This window comes from Vitis vinifera, chromosome 12, assembly GCF_030704535.1.
Source record: "Vitis vinifera cultivar Pinot Noir 40024 chromosome 12, ASM3070453v1".
NCBI classification, from domain to species: Eukaryota; Viridiplantae; Streptophyta; class Magnoliopsida; order Vitales; family Vitaceae; genus Vitis; species Vitis vinifera.
The window spans coordinates 18584515-18595304 of record NC_081816.1 but is presented as its reverse complement, the minus strand read 5'-3'; positions in this window follow the sequence as shown (position 1 = coordinate 18595304).

The following is a 10790-nucleotide window of genomic DNA, read 5'->3' as shown; positions in this document are numbered from 1 at the left end:
TAGCCATTGCCCATTTGGGTGTTGCATCAACACTTTGGTAGTATCTACCGATAGAGATAATTAGTCAACCGGTTACATGTAACCAGTTGACTGATTAATCTTTACTTTTAGAAGTTGTAATGTGATTGGCTTCCAACATAGATTGTTGTATTGATACTCAATTTGGTCTTTTGCTACATCTAATTGCTCTTACTTTAAAGAGACATCATTTTGCTAATCCAACATCCATATAAACCAACATTTAGTTGGGTGGTAGCAGTTATATCTATTATGAGTAGGTGCATAGATAATAAAGCTGGAATTGAAGGCCTTAAGGTTGAATTGTTGTCCTCCAAACATGGAAGTTCTAATATAGTAGTACACAAGGTAGGGATAATCCTCTAGCAAAAAGATCAAGTATGATGGTGAATGCAATGACACTAGACTGACCTGGTGGCGAACTCTATCAGGTTATATATGTTTAGGGAATAATTTTTTTTTGGGGTAAATGATATGAATCTTATAATTGAAAATGTATATTATTCGATTCGACAATCCCTATTTTGACATCGTGGTTTGATTAGACATTTTACTCTTTTGTTAGAGCCTTGAGGTAGGCCATTGTTTATGTAATAAACCTCATTTGTAGATGGGGAAATTTGTCTTCTGCATTGAATTAGACCATGGCATTTTATCGAAGAGTTAAATTTTTTCCTAATGACCAAACTTGTGATTGAGATGCTAAAAGTAATTTCCATTTATTCTTGAAAATAACATGATAAATTAACTAAAAAAACTTTAAATAATTTACTTTGTTCATATAGATAGTCGTAATAAAATATATTACTTGAATATGTAGGAGTCAAGCACAATCATGCAACAATGACACAGTACATGAATGTGCAGAGAAGCTGTGACAACAAATCAGTACTTGAAGATGCTAATGTTAATGCATAGAGAGGTAGTGACAAAACATTAAGTACAGGTTGCGACCATACTCCAATCAGGTCAATAACAAAGAATATTGATGATAATGTTGTTCATGCCCATGATGATGAAGACGACTATATGGGCAAGTGGTTGGACCTTCTTTGCAAATTTATCCATTGGATAAGTTGTAGACGATATTAAACATTCATATCAAGCTTTTCATAAGTCACATTTCTTTTCAATGGGCCCAAATTATTTCTAATGATTTTAACTGTTTTATTTTTCTTTTATTATTTTTCCTAGCTACCCTATTTTGAAAATCCAATTATACACTACGAGAAATATAAAATGTCCCAAGTAAAGATTATATGTAGGATCCACAAATCCAAATCCAAAAATACTAAAAAATTAGGAAAAGTACGAAGAATGTGAAGAATCCTCACATTCTTCGTACCCTCCAATTTCTTCACTTCTTTGAACTTTTTAAAAACTTTAGGGACTTCATATGGCTTGGATATTTTTTAAATAGGTTCATTACACATAGAAGGTGGTCAAATGATCTCTGAAAAAAAACCAAATCCAAAAATTTCAAAAAGTTAGGAAGGGTACGAAGAATGTGAGGATTCCTCACATTCTTCATACCCACCCATTTCTTCACTTCTTTGAACTTTATAAAAATTTTGAGGACCTCATATGACTTGGATATTGTTTAAATAGGTTCATTAAACTTAGGAGGTGGTTAAATGATCTTCAAAAAAATCCAAATAAAAAAATACTAAAAAAATTAGGAAACGAAGAATGTGAGGAATCCTCACATTCTTTGTACCCTCCCATTTCTTAACTTCTTTAAACTTTTTTTAAAAAAATTAGGGACATCATATGGCTTGGATGTTGTCTAACTAGGTTCATTACACTTAGGAGGTGGTCAACTGATATCCAAAAAAATACTAAAAAAATGGGAAGGGTACGAAGAATGTCAGGAATCCTCACATTCTTCGTACCCACCCATTTCTTCACTTCTTTGAACTTTTTAAAAATTTTGGGGACTTCATATGGCTTGGATATTGTTTAAATAGGTTCATTACACTTAGGAGGTGGTCAAATAATCTCCGAAAAAATCCAAATCCCAAGATACTAAAAATTAGAAAGGGTACAAAGAATGTGAGGAATCCTCTCATTCTTCGTACCCTCTCATTTCTTCACTTCTTCGAACTTTTTAAAAATTTTAGGGACTTCATATGGTTTGGATATTGTTTAAATGGGTTCATTACACTTAGTAGGTGGTCAAATGATCTCCAAAAAAATCCAAATAAATAAATACTAAAAAATTAGGAAGGGTACGAAGAATGTCAGAAATCCTCACATTCTTCGTACCCTCCCATTTCTTCACTTCTTAGAAATTTTTAAAACTTTTAGGGACTTCATATGGCCTGGATATAGTTTAAATAGGTTCATTCCACTCAGAAGGTGCTCAAATAATCTCTGAAAAAATCCAAATAAAACAATACTAAAAGATTAGGAAGGGTACAAAGAATGTGAAGAATCCTCACATTCTTCGTACTTTCCCATTTCTTCACTTTTTTGAACTTTTAAAAATTTTGGGGACTTCATATGGCTTGAATATTTTTTAAATAGGCTCATTACACTTAGGAGGTGGTTAAATGATTTCCGAAAAAATCCAAAGCCAAAAATGTTAAAAAATAGGAAGGGTACGAAAAATGTGAGGAATCCTCACATTGTTCATACCCACCCATTTCTTCACTTCTTTGAACTTTCTAAAAATTTTGGGGACTACATATGGCTTGGATATTCTTTAAATAGGTTCATTACACTTATAAGGTGGTCAAATGATCTCCGAAAAAATCCAAATCCAAAAATACTAAAAAATTAGAAAGGGTACGAAAAATGTGAGGAATACTCACATTCTTCGTACCCTCTCATTTCTTCACTTCTTTGAACTTTTTAAAACTATTGGGGACTTCATATGGATTGGATATTGTTTCAATAGGTTCATTACACTTAGGAGGTTATCAAATGATCTCCGAAAAATCCAAATCCAAAAATACTAAAAAAATTAGGAAGGCTACGAAGAATGTGAGGAATCCATTCCTCACATTCTTCGTACCCACCCATTTCTTCGCTTCTTTAAACTTTTTAAAAAATTGGGGGACTTCATATGGATTGGATATTGTTTAAATAGGTTCATTACACTTAAGATGTGGTCAAATGATATCCGAAAAAATCCAAATCCAAAAGTACTAAAAATATTAGGAAGGGTAAAGAATTTTGGGGACTTCATATTGATTTGATATTGTTCAAATAGGTTCATTACACTTAGGAGGTAGTCAAATGATCTCCGAAAAATTCCAAATCCCAAAATACTAAAAAAATTAGGAAGGGTACGAAGAATGAGAGAAACTTTAAAAAATTTTGGGGACTTCATATGGCTTGGACATTATTTAAATAGGTTCATTACACTTAGGAGGTGGTCAAATGATCTCCGAAAAAATCCAAATCCAAAAATGCTAATAAATTAAGAAGGGTATGAAGAATGTGAGGAATCCTCACATTCTTCATACCCACCCATTTCTTCACTTTTTTGAACTTTTTAAAAATTTTGGAGACTTCATATGGCTTGGATATTGTTTAAATAGATTCATTACAATTAGGAGGTGGTCAAATGATCTCTGAAAAAACCCAAATCCCAAAATACTAAAAACTTAGGAAGGGTACAAAGAATGTGAGGATTCCTCACATTCTTTGTACCCTCCCATTTCTTCACTTCTTTGAACTTTTTAAAAATTTTGGGGACATCATATGGCTTGGATATTATTTAAATAGGTTCATTGCACTTTGGAGGTGGTCAAATGGTCTCCGAAAGAAATCCAAATCCAAAAATACTAAAAAATTAGAAAGGGTACCAAGAATGTGAGGATCCTCACATTCTTCGTACCCTCTCATTTTTTCACTTCTTTGAACTTTTTAAAAATTTTGGGGACTTCATATGGCTTGGATATTGTTTAAATAGGTTCATTACACTTACGAGGTGGTCAAATGATCTCCGAAAAAAATCCAAATCCAATAATGCTAAAAAATTAGGAAGGGTACAAAGAATGTGAGGAATCCTCACATTCTTCGTACCCTCCCATTTCTTCACTTCTCTTAACTTTTTAAAAATTTTGGGGACTTCATATGACTTGGATATTGTTTAAATAGGTTTATTACAATTAGGAGGTGGTCAAATGATCTTAAAAAAGATCCAAATCCAAAAATACTAAAAAATTAGGAAGGTTACAAAGAATGTGAGGAATCCTCACATTCTTCGTACTCTCTCATTTCTTCACTTTTTTGAACTTTAAAAAAAAAATGGACTTCATATGGCTTGGATATTGTTTAAATAGGTTCATTACACTTAGGAGGTGGTCAAATGATCTCCAAAAAAACTCAAATCCCAAAATACTAAAAACTTAGGAAGTGTACGAAGAATGTGAGGATTCCTCACATTCTTCGTACCCTCCCATTTCTTCACTTCTTTGAACTTTTTTAAAATTTTGGGGACATCATATGGCTTGGATATTGTTTAAATAGGTTCATTACACTTATGAAGTTGTCAAATGATCTTCGAAAAAATCTAAATCCAAAAATACTAAAAAATTAGGAAGGGTACGAAGAATGTGAGGAATCCTCACATTCTTCGTATCCTCCCATTTCTTCACTTCTTTGAACGTTTTAAAATTTTTTGGGCTTCATATGTCTCGAATATTGTTTAAATAGGTTCATTACACTTACGAGGTGGTCAAATGATCTCTAAAAAAATCCAAGTCCAAAAATACTAAAAAATTAGGAAGGGTGGGAAGAGTGTGAGGATTCCTCACATTCTTCGTACCCACCCATTTTTTCCCTTCTTTGAACTTTTTAAAAATTTTAGGGACTTTATATGGCTTGGATATCATTTACATAGGTTCATTACACTTAGAAGGTGGTCAAATAATCTTCGAAAAAATCCAAATAAAAAAATACTAAAAAATTAGGAAGGGTACGAAGAATGTGAGGAATCCTCACATTCTTCGTACTCTCTCAGTTATTCACTTCTTTGAACTTTTTAAAAATTTTAGGGACTTCATATGGCTTGGATATTGTTTAAATAGGTTCATTACACTTAGAAGATGGTGAAATGATCTCCAAAAAAATCCAAATCCATAAATACTGAAAAATTAGGAAGGGCACGAAGAATGTGAGGAATCCTCACATTCTTCGTACTCTTCCATTTCTACACTTCTTTGAATTTTTTAAAAATTTTGGGTACTTCATATGGTTTAGATATAATTTAAATAGGTTCATTACACTTAGGAGGTTTTCAAATGATTTTCGAAAAAATCCAAATCCAAAAATGCTAAAAAATTAGGAAGGGTACGAAGAATGTGATGAGTCCTTACATTCTTCGTACCCTCCCATTTCTTCACTTCTTTGAACTTTTTAAAAATTTTGGCGACTTCATATGGCTTGGATGTTGTTTAAATAGGTTCATTACACTTAGGAAGTAGTCTAATGATTTTCGAAAGAATAAAAATCCAAAAATACTAAAAAATTAGCAAGGGTATGAGGAATATGAGGAGCCCTCTCTATTCTCCGATTATATGATATGTTAAATATGTTTGGGGACTTCGTATGGCTTATACATTTTTTGAATTTTTTTCATTACACTTAGTAGGTATTTAAATGATGTTCGAAAAAATCAAAATCAGTAAATACTAACAAATTAGTGAGGGAATCTCACATTCTTCGTGCCCTCCCTACTATCCATTTCTTTGATTTATTTTTTTTAATTGGGATTTCATATGACTTAGATTTTGTTTAGATAAGTTCAGTCCATTTTGAGGGTGTTAAATGGATCCTTGAAAAATTCAGAATGGAAATTTACAAAAAAAATCGGCGAGGGGTTTGGATTTCCATATTGTTAGTAATTATACCTTTTTCATATTTTCAATATTTCAACCAATTTTGTTGTGTAATTCAATTTAAACGCTAAGAAATAATTTAGTCATATATTCTCAATTAATAATTAGTACACAACTAATTAAATTTTAAGTTAATATATATTTTATAAAATTTCTTTCTATTTCTTCCCATTTTTTCACTTCATAAACCAATTATATTGTTTTTCACACTTCAAATATTCATCAAATTTTATCAACAAATTATTTAATGTTAAAATAAATTAAATTTACTTTTCCTTAATTTATAAATTATATTACCAAATTATATTGTTTATCTTTTTCCAAAATTTTCTTTATTTTTCTGTTTCATAAAAGAAATTCTCCAAACGAAATAATTACATTAAACATGATTTTATAATTGGTCATTGAAATATAATTGGTTATTGTAATAAGTATAAAAATGTGTGTTGCATGGGATTAATTCCCATGGCAACCGATTGGGTAACCTGAAGAATTGGTTTTCTTTAAATTTTTTTATTTTGCATGCCATATGTCTTAATCCTATTAGCCAGAAAAAGTGGGTATGGTACTGAAAAGTGATTTTCGGTACCCTAGCATAACCCCCTCAGCTATTTGACAATTGCACTTAACCACCCTTAAATTTTTTAAATTACATTAACACCACCTGACCATAATGGAGCATAACAATCGCTTGAATGATGTTATCAAATCTTGAAAGATTTTCATGGTTGATTAATGATGTCATAGTTAAAAGAATTAAATAAAATGTCTAAAAGATCCTTTAAAGTTCGTTTTACTTCATTTTATCTTACCACATTTTCTAATTAATTTTAACTAAAGTTTTTAATATAAAAATTTAATTAATTTTTATTAAATAGTTTACTGCCATTTGGCAAAGAAGGAAAAAAGTACATTCCAAACTGCTTCTTAATAAATTTTCTTGATTTTGGAAAAAAAAGGTTTGAATCTCTTTCAGGAGCTTGTGATCCAAGAAGATCAAGCCCCAACTCTATGGCTTTCAAATTCAACCATGTGGACATAACCCAAATAGAACTACAACATCCCTGAAAATGCCCACCTTAGTAATGGCAGACCCCAAATGGTAATGACCCCCACAAGCTTCAACTCATTAGGATGTGCTTTCACAGCACCAAGAAACCATTGCAACTTTTCATTTCTAATTCCAAATTTGGAGTCTTTTTCCCAAATGAGCATAGCAGGTAACTATTCTTCATTCCATTTATTGGAAGATCTTTTTGTGTTTGAAATCACATGTCAAATTTGATGGAATGGACAAAAAAGAACATGGATAGTCTTTCTTATTATCATTTTCTATAGGCAGAGGGCACTCACATATAACTTCCCATTTATCATCATCGCAAATGGAACAACTCCTTGGATGAGAAATATAGCTACTATTCTATATAAATTTCCAACCACAATTGAACTTATTGTGTCACAGGTTGGATTTCCTAGTCATATGTACAACGATTGGCAATGCTCCTATAATAATATGACCAGTAGTTGTAATGCCATCCTCTGTCATAACTACAATAGATGTGGGATCAGGACCACACTAAGCATAATCTCTCACTTTCATTCCCTCTGCAGTTGCTCATGGCAACATGATTTCCCATTTTCTTCCATTGGGCTCTAGGATAATCCAATCACATATCTCTCAAGAGTGCAAATCACATGGACAAGCCAAGTACTGTTTTTTTACAACCTAATAGTCATCGAGGGAGTACCTCATGCCTTCTCAGCTTGAATGTACACATTACTAGACTTTGCAAGACACCTCTTCCACTTACTTTCCAATGAAAATTGCATGCCTGACTACTAAAGACCAAGGAAGCTAGAGCTCACATTAGAATCATTGAATATAGGAAAAGGTTTTAAACTCAAAGACAAGGCACTCTGAAAATTGTTATCAACCTAAACAAATTCTCGCTTTGTACTGTCCATGAAATGTGAAGGTTGTGTTAGGATGGAACTCTTAAAAGCATGACATGATGTAATAGATTTGGAATTCCTTATTTATTTAATGGTATTCCAATTTCACTTTTATCTATCTGTATTCCATGCATTACACTTTATGAGTATTCTTGTTTACATCTTTTGTAGTGTGTGTGACATGAGTGCATTTATGAGTTATAGGGAAAATCCAAGTCATGGGTTCCTTGCAAATAGATGACTTGTTCAAAGTCGGTTCGTGGGTTTAGACAACTTATTAGAGGCTATAGTGCACCACCACCTTCTAATTGGAGGGATAACTGGTCTTGAATATCGAGATGAGTTTTCCATGGTGAGTACACTGGTGTGTATGGTTACATATTGGACAGGACTTATGGTGAGTCATGACTTAAGGCTATCAAGTATTCGTGACCTTACCAAGCTACTTCATTGTGTTGTCTCTCAACCTTAAGAGAATATTGAAGCTTAAGCCAAAGTTAGCAATGGTTTTGACCTATGGGTGAGATTGTAAGTTGATCATATATTCCTTATGGATTGGGTCACTATTGATGGAAGTTGGTAGCAATAGGTATTCTTAATAGAAGCACCATGATATCTCATAGGATGGAGACAATGTGTCCCCTTGGGTGGTTCTAAGGAGGTGTGTTAATGGAAACTATGGTTATAGTAGTTCCTTAAGTGGAACTTGACATAGGCTCTTTGAGAGCTAAGACATTTTAGTTGAACACATAATAGAAGGATCTATAACTCAATGATAATAAAGGTAGTCTTAAAATATTGACAATTTTTACCTTGTTAAACTATGGACATTAGTTCATAGGGAGACTGAACACAATGGATAACAAGTCACGGACCCGAGTATACAGTGTCTTGTTGTTATTTACATAAAATACTGGAGTTATGGTCCCCGGTTTGAGCTCATATACCTTGTTGGCATAGGTTATGAGGATCAGATTGGTTTTAGGTTCACTTTATGTATAAGGGCATTTTGGTAATAACATAAGGTTGCACAGGGGTAAGTGAACAAGGTCTTTGGATTAAGCTAATTGATTAATTAGTACACCCTATTAGGTTAATTAATCAATTAGAATCCAATTGGAGATTTGTTAGGCTCCTTCGTATGTGAGGGAGTGAGCCCCATATTCTTGGGGCCTAAGTCAGTTACAATAAAATAAATAAATAAACAAAAATAGAAGAGATTAAAAAAAAAAAAGAAAAAAAAAAAGGAAAAAACAGAGAGAAGAGAGAAAGAAAAAAAAAAACACATCTCATTGCCCAGATTTCATCAAAGAGCCAATCCCGCTTCATCTATGGTTCGATCGAGTTGAAATTTGGAGGAGAGGTTCAAAACTCGAGTAGCTACAATCTAAAAGGTGGAGATCAGATTTTGAGCTCGGGAACTGGTGTTATTGCCCATGAACAGTAACAACGTGTTTTTGGGTGTTCTTTCTCCATTTTTCCTTGTTTTTTTACCAAGAAAGATTATATAATCCAAGGCTATATATGCTCTTGATGTATTTAGTAGCCTCTAGAGATTATTCTAGAGAAGACAGGTGTAACCCAATATTGTTGATAGTGGAGTTTGAACTAGACTAGGTCCCATGGTTTTTTCCTTCGCATTGAGGGGTTTTCCATATAAAAATTTTGGTGTCTGGTTTATTTTTCTATTGCATAAGTTTATTTATTTATTACTGCTAGTTGCTATTACCTATTTAATTTTACACAAAGAAATGGTAGAAAAATCCTGGTGTGTGTTGAAATATTGTGAATTCACCCTAACAATTATGATAAATGAAGATGAATAGGGAACTCAAAATATCCATTCCTGGAAGGGTCCCATCTGCTTCCCTTCTCTTAATGCTATTCTTCTCCTCTACTCAAAACCAAAAACCACCAAAAGAAAGATATTTTACTCTCTCTAACGTCTCCTCTCTTACTCTCACCAAGAATAAAGAAGAATAATGCCTCCCCGAGATGGCCTGTAGCTCATGTCCCTCTTTTCTAAGACTCCCCATCATAATAGATGGTGCCCCCCCTGCAACGTCTTACTCTGCAGCCCACTCACCACCACAATGCCTCGCCCACAACTTTTCTTCGTCTGCTACTTTTCCCAAAAACTCCCCTAAACCCCTTGCTCTCTGTCTCATTCTCGCTATAAAAATCAATTCTCTGTCCCTTTTCCTTAGCTATAGAGAGCATCTCCACTACCCTTAAAAGGTGGCTAGCAAACCCCCTCCAAGAAAACTTGAGCCAAAAGACTGAAAAAAAAAAAAAAAAAAACCCTTCACTAAAGGCCAAAAAGGCCTTTAAAAGAGACAAAGGAAGGCTAGAATGAGTACACGTGTCCTCATCCCAACCCAACTACTCAAAGGCTCTAAAATTCCAAAAGCAAACCCTAAAAAAAAACTAATCCTAATGGGCGTCCGGTAATCATGCTAGGACCTGAAATAACCCTTTAAATGGTCTCCAAAATATAGCTCAAAAATCAATAATGTGAAACATGGACCGGGATGATGAAAAACTGAGCAAAAATGGATCTAAATACATGCTAAAAAAATAGTGGGGTGAGAGAAAAAATAATAAATATATATATATATATATATATATATATATATATATATATATATATATATATATATATATATATATATATATATATATATATAGATATATATGTGTGTGTGTGTGTGTGTGTGTGTGTGTGTGTTAGGGCCAAAATAGAGGGTCTATAACGTTTTTGCTAAATAATAAAAACTATTTGCACATATGATTTACAAACAAATTTGTTTTTAAAAAAAATTGTACCACTATTTGATTATCGTGCTCTATAAACAAAGCAAAATAGAAAACCATTTTTTTTTACTAGAAATTCAAATTAAGGAAGACTTTGTATTAAATTTATTAATAAGTTTAATAATTTTTTAAAAGAAAATTTGAAACTCAAAAAAT